Below are 23238 nucleotides of genomic sequence, written 5' to 3'. Positions count from 1 at the left end.
TATAGCCTGCTATTTTGACTTTGGCCTCAAGGAGAGAATCGCTAGCATAGCGAGAAGGCAGGCTTCGTGGCAATGGGAAGGGCACGAGATTATGGTTTTTATTGATCTCGCCCCTTCTACAATTAAGAAGCGAAGGGACTTTCAACCTGTCACCAGCCTTCTCCGAAAGGAAAGTGTCCGTTATCGCTGGCTGTTCCCGTTCGGGATCAGCTTCGCTATTAAGGGAGAGCAGCACAGGGTGCGGACACTAGCGGAAGCCTCCCAAATCCTCAAGGCGGCGGGATACTCAGACTGCGCAGGATTAGCAGCCCCTTCATCGACTCCGGCCCGTAAGGAAGACCCGCCACGATGGCAGAGGGTGAACCGGGGTGACCGAAGGCTGCGCCGCCAAACGGCAAACGAACCCCACGGATGATACTCTAACAGCCGGGGAATTACTCCGGAGTTGATCTTATTTTTTCAGAGTTGGAGTGTTGACGCGGCACAGGCGGATGCCGCTTACTTTATGGGTGTTTGTCTCACAACTTCTATGGGACAGATGCATGGAGCGGTGACTGTGTCTATTTCTAGTTCTCACAGTTTTCTATGTTATTGAATGCTTCTTTACTTGACTAGCGGATGCAGGTTGTTTTTTCTTTTTGTGCTTAGTTGTGCTTAGTTTGATGACTATATATGATTTTGTAAGATGTCGGGTTGAAGGCAAAGGTCGGCATGACTGTTTCCTCCATTATGCACGTAGTATTGTCCTCGAGAGAGGAACATACTGCGGTAGGGTTGGGAAAGCGGGGGGGTGGGGAGGGGGGGGAGGGGACTGAGGTGGGCAATGGTATTTTTGTTTTATTTTTCTGTACGAGGGCTAAGCAACAATTGCAGACCAGAGGGAAGAAAGGAGCTAATGCACAGTGGGATGCTGGGGCATACTTTCACGGTCTTTCTAATCAAACATCATGGCAAATATGACTATTTGGTCCCTTAATGTCAAGGGGTTGAACTCGCCAATTAAGAGGCAGTCTTTATTTTCTGACTTAGCCCACCATAAGGTCATGATTGGGATGGTTCAAGAAACACATTTAAAAAAGAGGTATGAACGTTTACTTCAAAATAGGACTTACACCAGGCAATACTGGGCGGCCAGGCCTTTGTCCCACAAATACCTAGGGGTTGGAATATTAATTCACAGGGACCTAATGTATGAAGAACTGGCTTGTTATTCTGACCCTGAGGGTAGATACCTTATGCTAATTATTGCCATAGGAGGGGAAAAATATTCTTTGTTAAGCGTTTACGCTCCCAATAGTGCCCAAGGAGCCTACCTCGACCGATTATCTAAGCTTATTGATCAATGTGCAGAGGGCCACCTGCTAATCGGGGGCGACTTTAATTTGACCTCTAATCCTAGATTGGATAACTCCCATGGGACTACACATACTCAGAAGAAGGATCGGCAGGGCTTTCACAGCTTTCTTCGCCGGTATAGTTTAATTGATACCTGGCGGGTGTGGCATCCCAATAGAAGGGGCTATACCTTTTTTTCTAAGGTTCATAAAACATATTCTAGAATAGATTATTTACTGGTTGCAAAGAGCTGCTCTAATTATGTTAGTGCTCCGACAATAGGGGTTACCACTTGGTCAGATCACAGCCCAGTATCTTTACAGATGGTTTTCTCTGCGATGGATAAGGGCATCCGATACTGGAAGCTTAACGAGAGCTTACTGGCGGATGATGACTACTGTGACCTTTTAAACTCGAACATTCAGGAATACCTGCAGCTTAATGGCACCCCGGATATGGCTCCGTCCACGCTGTGGGATTGCCTGAAAGCAGTGGTCAGGGGTAGACTCATTGCCAGGGGTGCCCAAGTGAAACGTCAGAGACAGAGAGCCAAGACAGAAATTATTGGGGAGTTACAAAAGCTGGAACTTTTACATTCCACAACCGGCAATAATTGTCTTTTGACAAAAATGGATAAATTACGCATGCAATTGGTGGAACTAGAGGCGGCCCAAGTAGCGTTTGGTTTGGAGCGTGCCAAACAGGCCTTTTACGAGGGCGGGAATAGGGCTGGCAGATATTTGGCACGGAAATTAAAGGCCCAACAATCGGTGCTTAATATAGTCAAGCTGAAGGATGAACAGGGGAACATCATTACCTCTAATACTGATATTCGGCAACGGTTCCTGCGATTTTATTCAGATCTATACGCTAGTAATACAAATATTAATCTTGGAGAGATCGATCGCTATCTGGCGGCTGTACAACTTCCCCAGATACCCCCAGATGCACAAAAATTTCTAACCCGGGATATCACGGCGGCGGAGGTTGTGTGGGCTATACGGGCTCTGAAGCTGGGTAAGTCCCCTGGCTTGGACGGCTTCACAGCCATCTTTTACAAGAAATTTGCAACCACGATAGTCCCACCGCTGGTAAAGTTCTTTAATTCATTGCAAGGCCAAGGTTCTCTATCTAAAGAGGCGAATCTGGCGGGGGTGACTCTTCTGGCTAAGCCGGGGAGAGACCCTACTTTATGTGGGTCCTACCGTCCCATATCCTTAATAAACTTGGACATGAAGTTACTAGCAAAAATTCTGGCCCACAGGTTGAATACTTTCCTACCTGATTTAATCCATCAAGATCAGTCGGGCTTCATTCCGGGACGCATGGCGTCAGATAATGTCCAGAAGGCTGTGGACGCTATGGGGTGGGCGAGATCTCAGCAAACTCCCATGACACTCCTGGCTATAGATGCTGAGAAAGCCTTTGATTATGTGCATTGGCCCTTCTTATTTCAGACCTTGCAGCGCTTTCAGTTGGGGGACAGATTTATCACCTGGATTCGCAAGCTCTATGAGGCACCCACAGCGTGTCTTAAAATTAATGGGGGGTACTCCTCCTCCTTCGCGGTGCGGAGGGGGACGAGGCAGGGCTGCCCCCTCTCCCCCTTACTGTTTGCGCTTTATTTGGAACCCTTCGCCCACAAAATTCGGAGTAATCCCATAATCTCAGGGGTGCAGGTTGGTGACTTCTCCTCCAAGCTCTCATTATTCGCCGATGACATACTATTTACCATAACTGATCCTATTGTATCGCTGCGGGAAGTTTCCACTGAACTCTCCTCATTCAGTGCAGTCTCGGGGTTCACCATTAACTGGGACAAATCTGAATTGCTTGACGTGTCCTTAACCCAGGGTCTGGCGGTACAGATACAGCAGGGTTTTCCTTTTAAATGGGCTAGGCACAAATTGAAATATCTGGGGATTTACTTGGGGGTGAGTGATAGCGTGTTCCAACTTAATTACCCGCCTTTAATGGCAAAAATATACAAGGATCTCGAAGAGTGGGACCGGTACCATATATCTTGGTTAGGGAGGTTGGCGGTGGTTAAATGAATATCCTTCCTCGGATATTGTATTTACTGCAAACCTTACCTATTATGGTCCCAGCTAAGCTTTTGGATAAATGGCAGAACAGACTGAATAAATATTTGTGGAAAGGAAGGCGAGCTCGCATTGCGAAGCAAACTCTCTATTTGCCCCGGGTGCTGGGCGGATTGGGGATGCCCAATCTAGCTCGATATCAGGGTGCTGCTCAGCTCAAAGCAGCTGTAGAATGGCATAAAGTTAACCCTAGCAAGCCCTGGGTACAGTTGGAGCAGGCAATCATAGGGGATATGCCTATCCCTGCGCTTCTGTGGCAGAGGCGGGCTACATGGCCCCTGCACGGGCAATTACCTGAAGCGGTAGAAGTCACTCTGTCGATTTGGGAGTATTGGAGAAAACAATTAGTGGGTATGCAAAAATTCTTCAACAGCACTCACTTATTCTACCACAAGGCATTTAGGCCTGCTGGACATCCTCTGGCTTTTTCCCATTGGATTTCTAGTGGGATAACGCAATTAGCTCATGTGTGGGCACCTGGAGGGCTCTTCCCATTCCAGACACTGTGTGATCGTCATCAGCTGGCACCCACAGATTTGTTTAAATATTTACAAGTACGTCACTTTTGCAATAGTAATCAGGTTGCCAATGATTTGACAAAAGGCATGTCCCCCTTTGAAAGCATGTGTCGACAGGCAAATAAGGTGGATAAACATATTTCTAACATATATGGTCTGTTGAGTAGTGGTTTTTCCACCTCTGCATCACACGTCCGAGCTTGGCAAACGGATCTACAATGCGACTGGACCAGGGAGGACTGGCTGCGGGTGTTTCAAGGCTTGCGCAAAGGCCTGATCTCCGCTAAACATATTGAGAATGGATATAAACTGTTCTTTCGCTGGTATATTACACCTGCCCAGCTACAACACATGAGGCCGAGCTCGTCTGGACAGTGTTGGAAGAACTGTGGGGAACACGGTACTTTTTTCCATTTATGGTGGACTTGTCCCAGGATTAGGTCTTTGTGGATCTTGATCTCTGCCTGGATTACCACTATATTACATAGGACAATCCGACTGACTCCGTCCCAGGCGTTGCTGAATGAAGACCTCAAAGACATTTATAAGTTCCATAATTACTTTATTAAGTATGTGGTTACAGCGACTAGATGCCTTATCGCACAATTGTGGAAAGACACAAAGGTGCCTACTCTGTTGATGGTGCAGGCAGAGGTTTGCAACCTGCATAACCTTGGGCGGATTACTGCCTATAAGAATAAGACGGTACATAATTTTTCCAGGACATGGGGACTCTATGATAGCTGGATGCGCACTACTATGGGCGGTTGGTAACATGAGATATTTCAGTTATTCTGTCACCTTGTCCTGAGTTACGGGGCCTCATTTTTGGCGAAGCTCTTCAGCTTACCTTCCCTAGTCTTGTTTCTGTCTGTAATTGTGCATTGATATCTCTACATACTGTGGGTTGGACAACCGTGTTACACCTCAGTGAGGGGGTGGGGGGGAGGGGAATCCAGGGGCAAAAACTTATATGGCAACGTGTTCTTGATGATGTTGTTGATTTTCACATTTCATGTTTGTTTTTATAAGTATTCTGTCTACTTATGCTAGTGGAATTTTGTATAGGATGTGGATAAGTGGCCAATAAAAAGTTCTAAATTCAAAAAAAAGAAAATCCATACTGGAGAAAATCCATTTAAATGTGCTGAATGTGGTAAAAGCTTTTCTTGGCAGGCGCATTTCATATTGCATCAGAAAATCCATACTGGAGAAAAACCATTTAAATGTACTGAATGTGGTAAAAGCTTCAGACAGAAGGCATCTCTTACATTACATCAGAGAATCCATACTTGAGAAGGTGCATTTAACATTACATCAGAGAATCCATACTGGAGAAAAACTATTTAAATGTACTGAATGTGGTAAAAGCTTTAGTCAGAAGGTGCATTTAATATTGCATCAGAGAATGCATACTGGAGAAAAACCATTTAAATGTATTGAATGTGGTAAAAGCTTCAGTGACAAGGCATGTCTCTGCATAAAAAAAATCCATACTGGAGAAAAACTATTTAAATGTACTGGATGTGGCAAAAGCTTTAGTTAGAAGATACATGTCATGTAACATCAGAAAATTCATACTGGAGGAAAACCAAGTTAATGTACTGAGTCTGGTAAAAACTTCAGTAGAAAGGAAGACCTTGCAAGCCACCAGAATAGTTGCACAGGAGTCAAATTCAGTTCACATGCTGTCATATAGTTTTGGAATAGAAGAGTGGCCTAATAAAGATATTAAAATGCCGAATGCAAGAACAATAAAATTTCTCCATTTCCATCAAGTAAGCTATAAGAATCAGGGAGGTTGATATTCAGATGCCAGAAAGCTGGATAAGTAGGACTTATCCTTCTATCTCTCTGCTGCTGAATATCCAGTTATGTTCAATGGCTGAGAAAGCTGTGGGTGGGCAGTGGGTGGATCAGAGCGGTGCTACTTAGCTGGATAAGTTATTCAGCTAAGTAGCGATTTTGGCAACATGAGTGTTTTGCATGATTTGTAGTTTATTTTTTTTGCCCTGTGACAGTTTTCCCCAGAGAGCTCATTCCCTGTGTGCTGGCTTGCAGGTAGTGGAGACCGTATCTCCGAAGGGACAAAGACAGGATGGAGGCGGTCCAGAGAAGGACGACCAAAAAGTTGGAGTGTCTTCATCAAATGACTTACGAGGAGAGATTGAAGAATCTAAATATGTGTACACCCTGGAGGAAAGGAGGAGCAGGGGTGATATGATTCAGATACTTGAAAGGTTTTAATGATCCAAAGACAAAGACAAACCTTTTCCATTGCAAAAAAAATCAGCAGAACCAGGGGTCACAATTTAAAACTGCAGGGAGGAAGACTCAGAACCAATGTCAGGAAGTATTTCTTCACGGAGAGGGAGGTGGATGCCCGGAACGCCCTTCGAGAGGAAGTGTTGAAGACCAAAACTGTGAAGGATTTTAAAGGGGCGTGGGATAAACACTGTGGATCCATAAACTCTAGAGGGCGTGAATGAAGAGAAGAGGCTCGGGGGTGGCTTGCTTGCGGGAATGACAGCTACTACCTGGAGATTAATATCCTTATTCAATAAACATACACACAGTTAATGCGACTCCAACATTGCTCTATGCTTCAACGGCAAGAGGAAATGTGGAAAAAAGGATTTGCATCCTCAAAAAAGCAGGGGAGTATCTTGCTTATTTCAGCGGTTACTACCCCGAATCAATTAAGCCTGATACTTCACTTGGAATACATATCCAGCGCAGTTCACTGCTTCAACGGCAGGAAGGAATGAAGTAAAGAGGATTTGTATTCAGACAACCAACAAGGACTGAATTGCACAGGCAGGGTAAACAAGCATGGAGTAGCTTGCTTATTACGGAGGTTACTACCCAAAACCAATTAGCTAGATACTTCACTTAGATGCAGCTCCAGCACTGCTCTCTACATCAATGGTGGGGGTAGAAGGGAATTGGAACCAAAAAGTTACCAATAAGGGCCCTGACTTCAGCGGTCAGAGTAACAGATAAGTATGAAAACAATTAGAAACATAGAAACATAGAAATGACGGCAGAAGAAGACCGAATGGCCCATCCAGTCTGCCCAGCAAGCCTCACACATTTTTTCTCTCATTCTTATCTGTTACTCTTAGCTCCTTGTTCTATTCCCCTTCCACCCCCACCATTAATGTAGAGAGCAGTGATGGAGCTGCATGCAAGTGAAATATCTAGCTTGATTAGTTAGGGGTAGTAGGGGCAGTAACCGCCACGATAAGCAAGCTACACCCATGCTTATTTGTTTTACCTAGACTATGTTGTACAGCTCTTGTTGGTTTTTTTTTTTTTTTTTCTTCTCCCCTGCTGTAGAAGCAGAGAGCCATGCTGGATATGCATTGAAAGTGAAGTATCAGGCACATTTGGTTGGGGTAGTAACCACCGTAACAAGCCAGCTACTCCTCGCTTTGTGATTGCGAATCCTTTTTTTTCTTCACCCCTGTCGTTGAAGCTATGCAGGATATGCGTGAAGCATCAGGTTTGTTTTTTTTTTTTTTTCCCCCTGCCCTTGAAGCAGAGAGCTATGCTGGAAATGCGTGATGTATCAGTCTTTCTCCCATGCCGATGCAGGAGAGAACCATGCTGGATATGCATGGAAAGTGAAGTATCAGGCACATTTGGTTTGGGGTAGTAACCGCCGTAACAAGCCAGCTACTCCCCGCGTTTTGAGTGCGAACCCTTTTTCTTCTCCTTTGCCGTTGTAGCAGAGAGCTCTGCTGGATGTGTGAAGTATCAGTTATTCTTCTCCCCTGTCATTGAAGCAGAGAGCTATGCTGTATATGCATTGAAAGTGAAGTATCAGGCATATTTGGTTTGGGGTAGTAACCGCCGTAACAAGCCAGCTACTCCCCTCTTTATGAGTGCAAATCCTTTTTTCCATTACCTCTTGCTGTTGAAGCTTAGAGCGATGTAGGAGTCACAGTAAGCATGTGTATGTTTATTTAGTAAGGGTATTGTGTCAATAGCCATCATTCTGGCAAGTCACCCACTCTTCATTGGTGGCCTCTTGACTTTATGGATCCGCAGTGTTTATCCCACGCCCCTTTGAAGTCTTTCACGGTTCTGGTCTTCACCACTTCCTCCGGAAGGGCATTCCAGGCATCCACCACCCTCTCCGTGAAGAAATACTTCCTGACATTGGTTCTGAATCTTCCTCCCTGGAGCCTCAAATCGTGACCCCTGGTTCTGCTGATTATTTTCCTACGGAAGAGGTTTGTCGTTGTTTTTGGATCATTAAAACCTTTCAAGTATCTGAAAGTCTGTATCATATCACCTCTGCTCCTCCTCTCCTCCAGGGTGTACATATTTAGATTCTTCAATCTCTCCTCGTACGTCATCCTATGAAGATCCTCCACCTTCCTGGTCGCCCTTCTCTGTACCGCTTCCATCTTGTCTTTGTCTTTTTGTAGATACGGTCTCCAGAACTGAACACAGTACTCCAGGTGAGGCCTCACCAAGGACCTGTACAAGGGAATAATCACTTCCCTTTTCTTACTTGATATTCCTCTCTCTATGCAGCCCAGCATTCTTCTGGCTTTTGCTATCGCCTTGTCGCATTGTTTCGCTGTCTTCACATCATTAGACACTATCACCCCAAGGTCCCTCTCCTGCTCCGTGCTCATCAGCCTTTCCCCCCCCATCGAGTACAGTTCATTCGGATTTCCACTCCCCATATGCATGACTTTGCACTTCTTGGCATTGAATCTCAGCTGCCATATCTTCGACCACTCTTCCAGTTTCCTTAGATCCCGTCTCATTCTCTCCACTCCTTCTGGCGTGTCCACTCTGTTGCAGATCTTAGTGTCATCCGCAAAAAGACAAACCTTACCTTCTATCCCGTCTGCAATGTCGCTCACAAAGATATTGAACAGGACCGGTCCCAACACCGATCCTTGCGGCACACCACTTAAAACCGCTCTCTCTTCAGAGAAGGCTCCATTTACCATCACACATTGTTTTCTGTCCGTCAACCAATTTGCAATCCAGGTCACCACATCGGCACTCACTCCCAAGCTTCTCGTTTTATTCACCAGTCTCCTGTGCGGAACCGTATCAAAAGCTTTGCTGAAATCCAAGTAGATGACATCTAGTGCTCTTCCTTGATCCAATTCCTTGGTTACCCAGTCAAAAAAGTCAATCAAATTTGTCTGACAGGATCTTCCCCTGGTGAATCCATGCTGCCTCTGGTCCATCAATTCTCCAGACTGTAGATAGTTGACTATTCTCTCTTTCAGCAGTGACTCCATTACTTTTCCCACCACCGAAGTGAGGCTAACCGGTCTGTAGTTGCCTGCCTCTTCCCTGTTCCCACTCTTGTGAAGCGGGACCACCACCGCTCTTCTCCAATCACTCGGCACCACTCCCGTTTCTAGGGATCTATTGAACAGGTCACACAGCGGACCCGCCAGAACATCTCTGAGCTCCCTCAATATCCTTGGATGAATCCCATCAGGCCCCATGGCTTTGTCCACTTTCAGGTTCTTTAGTTCTTCCCACACATTTTCTACTGTAAAAGGATTTTCATCTATTCCCCTTCCCTCCAGTTTCTTGTTGTTTAGAGATGGTCCTTCTCCAGGGTCTTCTTTAGTGAACACAGAGCTGAAGTATTCGTTTAATATTTCTGCCATTTCTTCGTCTCTCTCTTCACATTGATCATTACCACCTTTCAATTTCACTATACCACTTTGGACCTTTCTCTTTTCGCTGATGTATCTGAAAAATGTTTTGTCACCATTTTTTATCTCCTTGGCAATTAGGTCTGAAAGCTTGCTGGGCAGACTGGATGGGGCCGTTTGGTCTTCTTCTGCCATCACTTCTATGTTTCAGCCCTGGGTACCTGTAACACTGGAACACCCTGCCGTGCCATTGGCCAAAAAGCTCACTGTTAATACTGTGTTTCCTGATTGGCCCTGGAGACAGAGAACTCGCTCTGAGGGTTCTGAACAGGGAAGCCAACCTGCCTTATTTTTTTTTTTTTTCAGTTTGCGGCTTCCTTATTATTGTGGGTTTTTTGGACTTGGTGGGTGGGACTTGAGCCCAGCTGTTCCTGTGATTGGCTGCTGCTGCCGCCGATGAAGCCTGTTCATGTCAGAGGAGCACGTGGGCAGGCACTGATGGCAAGCAACAGCTTTAAGGAACTAACACAGAACAGTACATCCAGCAGCTTAACAAGAAGCAGAGAACAGCATATGCTAATTTTATCAGTTTAATTATCTTCTGTTCCCAAGCATATATTCCAAGGCTCTGGAAAAATAAGTGTAAATCAAATTACATAGAAATGACGGCAGAAAAGAACCAAATGGTCCATCCAGTCTGCCCAGCAAGCCCATTATAGCACCAGCCCCACCCTACAGGTCTCCCTATAAAGGTAGCAGCAGGGGGTGGCAATTGCTGTGCCGTACAAATTACTCCCATACTTAGTTTCCCAAACCGTTAGTCAGGGCCCTTGCTGGGTTCTGTCTGAGTCCAATTCCCCGTTATCTCTTGCCGTTGAAGCAGAGAGCAATGTTGGATTACATTACAAGTATCAGGCTTATTGGTTTAGGGTAGTAACCGCCACACCAGCAAGTTACCCTCATGCACTCTTTTCTCATTTCCATCCTCCAGGCTTTAGGGAGCCACAGTGTTTATCCCATGCCCCTTTGAAATATTTCACCATTTTTTGTCTTCAACTCCTCCTCCAGGAGGGCATTCCAGGCATCCCCCACCCTCTCCCTGAAGAAATATTTCCTGACGTTGGTTCTGAGTCGTCGTCCCTGGAGTTTCATTTCATGAGCCCTAGTTCTACTGATTTTCTTTCCAATGGAGAAGGTTTGTTGAATGTGCATCATTAAAACCTTTCAGGTATCTGAAAGTCGTTATCCTATCTCCCCTGCACCTCCTCTCCTCCAAGGGATACAGATTTAGGTCCTTCAACCTCTCCTCATAAGTCATTTGATGGAGACCCCCACACCCTTTTGGTCGCCCTTCTCTGCACCGCCTCCATCCTGTTTCTGGCCCTCTTGAGATTTGGGCTCCAGAACTGAACCCAGTACTCCAGGTGAGGCCTCACCAAGGCCCTGTACAAGGGCATCACCACCTCCATTTTCTTCCTGGTTCTTCCTCTCTCTATGCAGCCCGGCATTCTTCTGGCTTTAGCGACACTACTGAGTCCCGAAGTCCCGGGAGGTGAGCCGCAGAGCCAGCAGAGGACTGATCTTTCCTCATCAGTCTGGGCAGGAGTTGGCTGACTTCTCTTTTATTGACTATGACAGGAAGCTGCTCTTGCTTCTTTCTCTTCCTGGCCAGTGGGAAGTTGTTCCCTCTGCCTGCACCCAGATCAGAGCACGATATCACCACCTCCTGTTCATATGGGCCCGGCCGGACACCAACTTTATCTTCCTTGGCCTGGCAGTGAGGCTGCTGATGCTCTCTTCACCCCATAGGGTCTGGATATGAAAGAAGGAGCATAAGGGAGAAAGGTGCCTGCTCTGTAGATCTGCTGCTGCCGCCTCCTCATCTTCCTCTCCTAAGTGCTTCTTGCCCTCATCTGCTGCTGATAACGAGGGAGGGAGACTCTGGATTGGACTGAAGGCTTTTCTGCTGGCTGGGAGCCAGGAGGAGGGGGAATTGTACTGCGCAGGAAGGCCTTGGGAGATAGGGAGTCAGGGGTGGGGGAAAGGAGGTTGGGCTTGCTGGGTATGGAGAGAAGGAGGAGGGAAGGATTGGGGCTGCTGGGCAGGGACGAGAGATGGAAGTGGAGAGAGAGGTGGAGGTGTGGGGGAGAGGGGAGTGGGGGATGCTGAGCAGGAAGGGATAGGAAAGCGGTGGTCAGAGGGATTCTGGGTAGGGAAGGGGAGAAAGCTGATTAGGGGAGAGAGGGAGCACGGGGAAGAGGATGTGGGGGTGGGGGTGTTGGGAATGTAGGACAGGGATAGGAGCAGGTGAAGGGATGAGTGAGTAGCTGGGAGAAGTGAGGGGTGATGGGGGCATGGAGGGGAGGGACGGGGTACAAGGGCCGTGCTATGTCGGGTTTGAGAATATGCATTTCTTCTCTCTTTGAACTTTGCTCAGTGGAGGAGGAAATATATTTCTGTTTCTAGGCTCCAGTTTTGCACTGCATGCAGAAGGTGGGCTTGGGGCTTCCATTCCAGTTTTAGTTTCTGCATTTGTAATTTGTGCTCTTTTATTCTGTATTAGGTGAAGGCAGCTCTGTCTGTGACTGAGATGAGGTTTGTATCCGCCTTATGTATTGTATTTTTTCCTCAATAGGATATTGCACTGGGGGTGAGCTGCTGCCTTTCCATGGGTAGGGCTGGTGCTGTTTCATTTCTTGGAGTTAGTGCTGCTGAGGTTGGATAGATGTGTACAGCGAGGGGGGTGTTTGTATTATTTTACAATGCACCTGGTAGTACAGGGAGTTTGTGATGTTGTTAAGATGACCCCAGAATCAGAAGATCTTTTTGTATGGGGAGTTGTACAGGGAAATGTCAGTTCTGCTCTGCACTCAGTGTTAGGACGTGGGGGACTCCTGTGGATGCAGAGCATGTGCCTGTATTTAGTCCCATGATGGTCATGTGCTCCGTGTGTCACGCATGTGAGCCTCATCTCTCAGGAGGGTCCTGATAGACTAAAGGTTGAGAACCGCAGGTCCACACTCCCTGCCCTTCAGTGCAGCAGGCTGAGCAAACATCCAGGTTTCAGGCAGGAATAATATCCTCTACTTAGCTTTTGAAGCTTGGAGCTCTTGTGGACAGAAACGAGCCAGGAAGCAGACTGGCAACTGACCCTGCAACTCCCTCGACTTTCTGTCTGCTATTGCCTTTAAACAGTCTCTGGACAATAAAATGAGCTTTTACTTCACATTGGCTCCTGGCCTGTATTTTGAGAAATACAGAGATGCTGAACGTCTGACAAAGCTGCAATACTTGCCTTTCTCATCTCCTGGGCCAAGCTCACTGTTTGTCTAAGCCTCTGTTAAAAACTGAAATCTTCTCTCAGTAACTGGAGAAGAGACAAGACAATGCAACCCTGCTGTCTGTGGGTGAGAGCGACCGAGCTGAGGCTTCAGCCAAGCTCAGAAGTACCTGGCACCCTAACCAGATCCAAGTCAGCCGCCAGGTGGCAGAAGGTTGGCCTCCCCGGGTGAAGGGGGGGGGGGGAGGTGTGGAAGCCAAGCTGGGGGGTCAAGAAAGAAGAACCAATCAGAATGTGGCACCTGTCCCTGTGTTCATATGCATGAAACTACTGAATTTGCATACGCTGTCCTTAAAAGCAGCTGGGAAGAGGGGCTCAGAGCTGGGCTAAGAAGATCCCATTCACACTGGCCAGAAGCCATCTGAGCAATCGCTCCTCGCCCCGCCCTGCAACCAAGCACCTACAGGAAGTCCAGGGCCTGCAGCATTGCTTGGAAGAGGGGCTCCAGCCCGGCTACTTCAGCCAGAGTTGAACTTGCCAGGTTCTTTTTGTGAGCTAGGGCTCACTAGTGTTGCTATTTCAGATGGTAAATATAATATAGAAGTAGAATTATATTCCTTTATTATATTAGAGATCTTTAGAAATTTCTAGCTGTAGCAGGCCGAGTTGCTAAAGCCTAACCAGCCCCCCTTCTCTTCCCCCCCTTCCCCCTCTTTGCTGAGAAACACAGCCTGCACAGCAAAGTACTTTGTGCCAAGGCTGGCACAAGGAAAGGGATGTGTAAGGATGGATCTCCCCCCACATTCCTCCTTCTGACTGACTTTTAACAAAAAGATTCTCATAGCTGAACTAACCAGAGAAATGACTTTCTGATATCATTGAAAATAAAGAAAAATAGCCATTTAAGAACAGCACGTAGGCAGATATGAAGAAGACACAGAAACAATAGGTTAACTCTGAAAGTTGAAACCTGGCATTAGAATACGTTGGTTAAGCAAAAAGAACATTTTAGATGCATGAGAAAATGTCTGAGAAAAGAGGTAACGCTGAAATTAAGGCATTGGATAGGCTGAGTAACCAGAGATGGGGAGGAGTAGAAAGATAAGCGAATGTACAATAGTAAGTTGTTTTTGATTTGTGGGCGTGCCTGCTTATGACATCCGTACTTGCAAGTTCATAAAATAAAGAGCAGAAATTGTTTCACCAACTCTTTGTGTTCACTATATAATTTTCTAAGACGGTGCAGTACAGCTTCTAACAGCTTGGGGGCTCGTCCGGGATTTGAACCATCTCAGGCACCGAGGGTCGGGTGCTGAGGAAAGGAAGGCGCGCCCTGTTGCAGTTTTCAACAGTCCTCGAGTCAGCACCGGGGTCGGTGTCTGGACTGGCGAATGGTCCCGTGGCAGTGAACTTGGTGAAACAATTTTAAAGGACACAAGTAGGCACAGCTAGCTTCAACCGGGCAACTTCGTGCACAAAGCAAGGTAAGAAAAATGACTATTAAGTATTACCTTGTTGGTTGGGACCGTGAACCTTAAAGGGTGAAGGGATTTGAGGTGTGTCATGGACACGGGGAGGAAAGCCAGAGATGGCTACGACGGGAGTGCCGATTAGAGGACTTCAGAGAGTTCACAAGGGGAAATAAACTGGCCAGAGATAAGAAAGGGGGGTGGACTTGGAAAGACCCCTCAGACATTCCCCTCCAGATAGTTCTATGGGGAGGATGTCAGGGTCCTGGGAGGACAGGTCTTGTACAAGAAATTAAAAAGAAAAAGAAAATGATAAAATATTGTTGTTTTAAATGGCCCAGACAGAGTCTAAAACAGCCGGCACTGTTTTGGCCAAACATATGGGGCAGATGAGAATCGGTTATGTCAGACATTAAATATGTATGTAAATAGGAAAACACCGCTTTCTCAGGAGGAGGCAGAATATGCCGCCTACTGGACAGGCAGCAGGGAAACAATGTTGCCCATTAAATATCAGAGCCTAAGCCAGTTCCTAAAAATGACCTTCCCTGGGGAAATAGAGGGAAAGACATGGGAACCCCTGGATCACTTGCCATAGTTTGATCCGGTGCATGCACTCCCTAGTGCCCTTTCCCCTCCCCCAGCGTATGAAAGTGAAGATGTCGGGGAATCAGAAACACACCCAATAGTTAAGAGGGTTTGTGAGAAGTCTGAAGATGATGGACAGGAAAGGGAAGGACAAAGGTAAGAACAAAGGCACCGGCAGGGTGCCTCGGGCCTAGATAAAGAATTAAAGCAGTTAATAAAGGATACAGAGCAGTATCTGTTCCCAGATGCTCTGGAATCTGGAGCTAGGAGAAAAGATAAAAGATCAGAAGGACCACAGGACTCAGACCCCTGTATCCTCTGAAGGAGGAAAATGGCGTATGGCCATTACGGTGTATGGCCGGCGCCATTTTGTACGGAAAAACGATTCGCGTGCAGGAAGTCGTTCCCGGACCCCCACTGGACTTTTGGCAAGTCTTGTGGGGGTCAGGAGGCCCCCCCAAGCTGGCCAAAAGTCCCTGGGGGTCCGGGAGCGATCTCCTACGCTCCTGACGTCGGGGGACAAAAAAACAAAATGGCGCCGGCGCTACCTTTGACCTGTCATATGACAAGGCAAAGGTAGCGCCGGCGCCATTTCTACAACGCACCGGAGGCCCGAGAGTAAAAGATCACACCAGGACCCTCCCTCTGGACCCCAGGTAATTTAAGGCATTTTGGGGGGGTTCGGGAGGGTGGGGATTTATTTTAAAGGGTCGGGGTGGGTTTTAGGCTTGTTTTAGTGTGCCGGTTTTCCCGCCCTTCCCCTTCCCCCGATTTACGATTTTTTGACAATAAATCGGGGGAATTGTTATTGTATCGCGGCTCTAACGATTTTTGACGATTTAAAATATATCGGACGATATTTTAAATCGTCAAAAAACGATTCACATCCCTAGAAAATAGAGGGTTGGAATGAAAAGTCAATTGAAGAATTATTAAAGGAAGCCCAAAAGGTGTTTGTAAGAAGGGAAGAGAAGAAGCAGAAGCAAAAAGTTAAAATTATGTTAAATACTGTTACTAAGATATTTAAAAAGGGAGTACAAGGGATGGAAAAAGAATGTGGCAGAGGAAGTTGGCAGAGGGGAGGAGGCCGAGGTCAGAGAGGCAGGGGCTTCAGTACAAGCCCTGGGTCAGAGGAGGATGGAACCCTCAGGTTGTTTTGAGTGCGGACTTGTAGGGCACTTTAAAGGGGAGTGCCCCGGATATTCAAAGAGGAGAACATTTTCTCCCCTGCTGAGTTCATGGAAATAGGAGAGACGGGGGCTACTAGCGCTAAAGTCCTGTCGCGAGCCCTTGGTAAATTTAAAGGTAGGACCAGAAAAAGAGGAGATGGTTTTTTAGTAGATACAGGAGCTGCTGCTAGCTCTAGCTCCAGGCCATACATTTACATATTCATCAGGAAAGTGTTTTGCCAATAAACTGATTGCAGTGTAAAATAAAATATGTTGCTCAGCTTTCCAGTTAATTCTGCAGTAAGAAGTGCCTCCTAGAGGCATTACTTCCCTTAGCTGGGGAAAGTCGAGATTTGAATGGCTTTGAATGGGAAAACCCGGATTCAGGGAGAAAACAATGATTCCGATGGAAGGTTCTTCCCCAGGGTTTCACGGAGTCCCCGGACCTGCTTGGACAGGTTCTGGAGCAGGTTCTAGGGGAATTCTGATTGCCCTCTGGAATACACCTCATACACTATGTGGATGATTACTGATTTTAGGGAATAAACAGGAGAATGTGAGGGAAGCCTCAAATTAATTATGGACTTTCCTAGGGAAGCAAGGGCTGAGTGTGTCTAAATCATAATTACAATATCTAGAAGAAGAAATAAAATACTTAGGACATTTGATTAGTAAAGGAAAAAGGAGAATAAACCCCGAATGAATTAAAGGAATAATAGAAGTGTACATACCAAAGTCTAAGAAGGAATTAAGGAAATTCCTGGGATTAACAGGATATTGTAGAATCTGGATAGATTCATATGCACAGAAAATTAAATCTCTCTATGCTAAACTGACTGAGGAAGGAGCAAATTTAAGGTGGTCAAAAGAGAAATTGATGTTTGGGGGCGCATTAGTGGTGAGCACCCCACACTCAGACAGGTCCATTCTGACGCAGCGAGCTCATAGGGAGCTCACAGACTCCAGAATATTGAAGTATGAAGCTATATTGCTAGAGCAGAATGATTTAGTTCCAGCTACAGATCCTTGCACAAATCCGGCAGCTTTCCTCTCAAAGGGGAGGGGGATGGGACAGGTGTTACACATAATTACCTGGATAAAATAGAATACCAGACTAAAGTGAGAATGGACCTAGCTGATAAACCCCTGCAGCAAGGGAAAAAGGTTATTTGTGGATGGATTATCCAAGTGATTTCAAGGGAAATGGCAAATTGGGAATGCTGTAAGTGGAGGGGGAGACCCTGGAGGTGATAGAGTCAGGGAGGCTGCCGTCAGCGCAGACCTGTGAATTGTATGCCCTGGATAGAGCACTGCAGCTGATTAAAGGAAAAGAAGGAACAGTGTATACAGACTCCCAATATGTCTTTGGAGTAGTACATACATTTGGAAAACTTTGGAAGGAAAGAGGCCTAATAAATAGCAGGGGTAAGGAAGGAACTAGTACACGAGGAACTGGTTACCCAGCTATTGGGAAATTTTTTTTTTTAATTGACAATTTTTATTGCTGTTGGAATCAAACATAAATGTACAGCATAAAGTAAAGTAAAACAGCCACCTATGGCATACGCCTAAGTGGGAAGTACTTAAGAATAAGCATAAGAAAAACAAGCAACATTTATAAGGTAATTATTCCCAATTCCCCTCCCCCCCCATGCCAATCATAGTCCATAAATTTCTGATCGTCGATGCATCCTCCCAACCACCCGCGCCTAAGAGGCAGTTCTGAAGAAAATGAAACATGGTATAGAGTCTTATATAGGTGTCGTGAAGGTGAGAGGTCTCCAAGTAATGTAGGGCTCCCAGGTACGATTGAATTTAGAGAGACGATGATATTTCAGCGCCGTGAGGCGATAAAGAGTGCAAGTCCCATCCAAGCGGCTTAGCAGCTCACTTGGAGTGGGTGGCTTCGGCCTTTTCCAAGCTATTGGGAAATTTGATGCTACCAAGGGAGGTTGCAGTCGTACATGTACCTGGGCATCAAAAAGCCACCACCCCAGAGGCAAGGGGGAATCGGATGGCAGATGGGGCTGCCAAGGAGGCAGCGCTGAGAAAGGAAGGCATAAGTCTGTACACATTGGTACCAACTTTATCCCCAATCAAGGCTATGCCAGAGTTTAACTTACAAGAAAAAGCTGAGTTCACTGAAACAGAGACAGTTCAGAACGAAGCAGGGGCCTGGCTCCTCCCCGACGGGCGCCAGATGCTAAACAAGCCACTAGTACAGGAAATTATGGCAATCCTCCACCAGGGGGGAGCCATGGAGGAGTTCAAGCTCTCTGCGATGCAGTATAGGTATTTGCACAGTGGCTAAACAGATATGTGAAAGGTGTCCCAGATGTAAGAAAATCACTGGGAGAATTTTGAGAAAAACAGTCCCAGGGGGGAGGGATCCAGACCTAAGGCCTTTTCAAAGTATACAAATAGATTTTACTGAGCTGCCCCTGTCCCAGCGACTCAAAATTCTTACTGGTAGTTGTAGATTATTTCACTGGATAGGCTGAGACTTTTTCTATGGCCTCAGCTACAGCACAGGGGGTTATGAAAGTGCTCTTGGAACAAATCATCCCACAATATGGGCTGGTTGAATACATTGACTCAGATCAGGGGAGTCATTTCAGCTCCAAAGTCCTACAGGGGGTAAAGGAGGGATTGAGGCTCAATTAATACTTCCATACTCCACAATTTTCTGGAAAAGTGGAAAGGATGAATTAGACTCTGAAACAGAAAATTTCTAAAATTGTTAGAAACCAGAATGTTCTGGACTAAGTGCTTACCCTTGGCATTGCTACGGGTAAGGACCCACCCCAGGAAGAATAGGGGAGTATCCCCCTTGAGATGATGTTTGGATTGCCCTATCTGGGAGGAGCTGGAAAAATACCAGTGTTCGAAGCAAAGGACCTATTTTTAGAAGAATTGTGTACTGGCACTGTCTTCTTCTTTATCTCATTTAAGGGAAAAGGGGCTATTGGCCCAGACTTCTCCACTGGACTCTGTGGTGCACTGGTTCTGGCCTGGGTGCTGATAAATGTGTGGAAGGAGTCCAAGGTACAGCCAAAGTGGGAAGGACCGTTCCAAATCCTTCTGACTATAGAAACGGCAGTGCGGACAGCTGAGAAAGGGTGGACTCACCATTCCCGAGTCAAGGGACCCGGGGAGCTGCCTGCAGATCCTTCCCCGTGCACAGTGGTGACAAGCACAGACCATCCACTTAAAGATAAAAATTACTAGAAAAGACTAGAAAGTTTGCATGAACAGTTATACTTTGAACATTGCTTTGAGCTGGGATCCCGGTCCTGATGATAATCCTTTTTGGTGAAGTGTGGGATTTTGTGCAAAGTTGCATTGTTAGTGAGAAGGGTTTTTATACCGCCCTTCCTCACTGTGTGGCTGGGCTGCAAAAGACCTGCTGGTATCCAGAAAAGGACCCTCTTCCCCTGAGAAGTCAGCTTCAGGATTCCAGAAGAAAAGATCAAATGGAGAACCCAACCGGTTCCTCACCCTAGGGAACGCACAGGGCACAGCTGGGGACATCTGGGGCTTTGTAATAGATTTTTTTTAGCGTTTTTGGGAGCCCCTCAAGGTTTCCCTTCCCAGCTGGGACACGTGCCCACCGAGGTGACCAAGGGGTGAGCTGTCTCCGGAGAGGAATGAAGAGAACACCTGCACAGGAGAGAGAGAGAGAGCGAGTTTCCCATGTATGACCCAGATGGACCAAAGATGTGAAGAATCAAGCAACAATATTGATTGGACGGCACATTTTTAATTCTGCCAAATGAAAGTGAAGTTTCTTTTGAGCACCCACCCTGTGTCCTGACTGTTTCTGTAGCCTGAACATCGCCAGAGGGGACAGTGACACAGCTCAGGGAGGATTCCCATTCACCGCCTGGGCCTAAAACGTTAAGCCTTTCCCCCAGAGAAAGAATCCACTCCTCGGGACTTCGTAAAAGTGGGGAAGTGGCAAAAGAAGATAGCCCCAAGGGAAATTCTGTTGTGAACCCTCTGGATTACAATAACATCTGGAGAAAGGGCTCCAGAGGGAACTTCTGGCTGAAGCCTGTGGGGAGAGACCTCTGCAGAAATTACTAATCCATTGGGCCTCCGCTGATGATTAGAAGGACCTGGCATTTCAGCCACCATCTTCAGTATTCCCTTGTGAGCATCACACTCACACCTCTGAAACTTTAGAGAACTGAAGGCTTCCCTGTTCCTATAGCATCGTTTACTTTCGTGAGATGGCATAAAAGCATCATAAGAACATGCCATACTGGGTCAGACCAAGGGTCCATCAAGCCCAGCATCCTGTTTACAACAGTGGCCAATCCAGGCCATAAGAACCTGGCAAGTACCCAAAAACTAAGTCTATTCCATGTTACTGTTGCTAGTAATAGCAGTGGCTATTTTCTAAGTCAACTTAATTAATAGCAGGTAATGGACTTCTCTTCCAAGAACTTATCCAATCCTTTTTTAAACACAGCTCTACTAACTTCACTAACCACATCCTCTGGCAACAAATTCCAGAGTTTAATTGTGCGTTGAGTAAAAAAGAACTTTCTCCGATTAGTTTTAAATGTGCCCCATGCTAACATCATGGAGTGCCCCCTAGTCTTTCTATTATCCGAAAGAGTAAATAACCGATTCACATCTACTCGTTCTATGCTTCTCATGATTTTAAACACCTCTATCATATCCCCCCTCAGTCGTCTCTTCTCCAAGCTGAAAAGTCCCAACCTCTTTAGTCTTTCCTCATAGGGAAGCTGCTCCAATCCCCTTATCATTTTGGTAGCCCTTCTTTGTACCTTCTCCATCGCAATTATATCTTTTTTGAGATGTGGCGACCAGAATTGTACACAGTATTCAAGGTGCGGTCTCACCATGAAGCAATACAGAGGCATTATGACATTTTCCGTTTTATTCACCATTCACAAGTAAGAGACCTAGGAGCCATCATTGATAATCGACTAAATTTAAAATCATTTATTAATCAAACCACGAAGGACTGCTTTCATAAGCTGCACGTCTTAAAAAGAATTAAATCACTTTTCCACTTCCACGATTACAGAACAGTCTTGCAATCAATAATCTTCTCGAAATTAGATTATTGCAATTCTATTCTATTGGGTCTCCCATCTTCCCATACTAAACCTCTTCAGATGGTTCAGAACACGGCGGCCAGAATTCTGACAAACACAAGAAGAAGAGACCACATATCTCCGATCCTCAAAGACTTACATTGGCTGCCAGTGCACTATAGAATTTTATATAAATCCATTACCACCATATACAAAGCATTCCATCAACTCTCTCCGCTTAACCTCCAAATCCCATTTAAAAAACATACCTCCACCAGACCTATCAGAGAGTCCTACAGAGATTCACTACAGGTTCCTCCTGCCAAAACCTTTCACCATATGACTCTTAGAGACAGGGCCTTCTCTACTGCAGGACCCACTTTGTGGAACTCCATCCCACCAGAACTGAGACAGGAACCCTGTCTTCCTACATTTAGAAAAAGACTTAAAACCTGGTTATTTTTGAAAGCCTTTCCAGATACCAACTGAACTTACTCTCAACCCAAGCAACTCAACTCCGTCAGAGTAATCAACAACCTTGGACAACTCCTTAATGTTATTTTTCTTTTTCTAATTTGGCAGGTTTTATCACCTTGGTTATTTCTTTTTTAGCTCATTGTTAATTTCTCTTTCACCTTCTCTACAATCCAAGTTGCATTATGTCCCTGTTTTATTGTAACTGCTATTTTCCTATTCTATCACATGTTAATGTTAAGTGTTTTTAAGTATTTATCCTTTTGTCACACCCTGTTTATTGTAAACCGGCATGATGCGACTCCCATCGCGAATGCCGGTATATAAGAAATGCAAATAATAATAATAATAATTCCCTTTCTAATAATTCCCAACATTCTGTTTGCCTTTTTGACTGCCGCAGCACACTGAACCGACAATTTCAATGTGTTATCCACTATGACGCCTAGATCTCCTTCTTGGGTTGTAGCTCCTAGTATGGAACCTAATATTGTGTACCTATAGCATGGGTTATTTTTTCCCTATATGCATCACTTTGCACTTATCCACATTAAATTTCATCTGCCATTTTGATGCCCAACTTTCCAGTCTCACAAGGTCTTCCTGCAATTTACCACAATCTGCTTGTGATTTAACTACTCTGAACAATTTTGTATCATCTGCAAATTTGATGATTTCACTCGTCATATTTCTTTCCAGATCATTTATAAATATATTGAAAAGTAAGGGTCCCAATACAGATCCCTGAGGCACTCCACTGCCCACTCCCTTCCACTGAGAAAATTGTCCATTTAATCCTACTCTGTTTCCTGTCTTTTAGCCAGTTTGCAATCCATGAAAGGACATCGCCACCTATCCCATGACTTTTTACTTTTCCTAGAAGCCTCTCATGAGGAACTTTGTCAAACACCTTCTGAAAATCCAAGTATACTACATCTACCGGTTCACCTTTATCCACATGTTTATTAACTCCTTCAAAAAAGTGAAGCAGATTTCTGAGGCAAGACTTGCCCTGGGTAAAGCCAAGCTGACTTTGTTCCATTAAACCATGTCTTTCTATATGTTTGTTTAGAACACTTTCCATTATTTTTCCTGGCACTGAAGTCAGGCTAACCGGTCTGTAGTTTCCCGGATCGCCCCTTGAGCCCTTTTTAAATATTGGGGTTACATTTGCTATCCTCCAGTCTTCAGGTACAATGGATGATTTTAATGATAAGTTGCAAATTTTTACTAATAGGTCTGAAATTTCATTTTTTAGTTCCTTCAGAACTCTGGGGTGTATACCATCCGGTCCAGGTGATTTACTACTCTTCAGTTTGTCAATCAGGCCTACCACATCTTCTAGGTTCACCGTGATTTGATTCAGTCCATCTGAATCATTACCCATGAAAACCTTCTCCATTACGGGTACCTCCCCAACATCCTCTTCAGTAAACACCGAAGCAAAGAAATCATTTAATCTTTCCGCGATGGCCTTATCTTCTCTGAGTGCCCCTTTAACCCCTCGATCATCTAACGGTCCAACTGACTCCCTCACAGGCTTTCTGCTTCGGATATATTTTAAAAAGTTTTTACTGTGAGTTTTTGCCTCT

General features: G+C 45.6%; 1 protein-coding gene across 6 annotated transcripts in view; it reads left to right on the top strand.

Moving 5' to 3' along the window:
- Positions 1–23238, top strand: part of LOC115083627 (zinc finger protein 585A-like) — a 738796-nt gene that overhangs the window by 400749 nt on the left and 314809 nt on the right. The gene's annotated exons all lie outside the window — the stretch shown is intronic.

This window comes from Rhinatrema bivittatum, chromosome 2 (genome assembly GCF_901001135.1).
Source record: "Rhinatrema bivittatum chromosome 2, aRhiBiv1.1, whole genome shotgun sequence".
NCBI lineage: Eukaryota > Metazoa > Chordata > Amphibia > Gymnophiona > Rhinatrematidae > Rhinatrema > Rhinatrema bivittatum.
The sequence above is the reverse complement of the archived record's forward strand: the minus strand, read 5'-3'. Positions and strand labels throughout refer to the sequence as shown.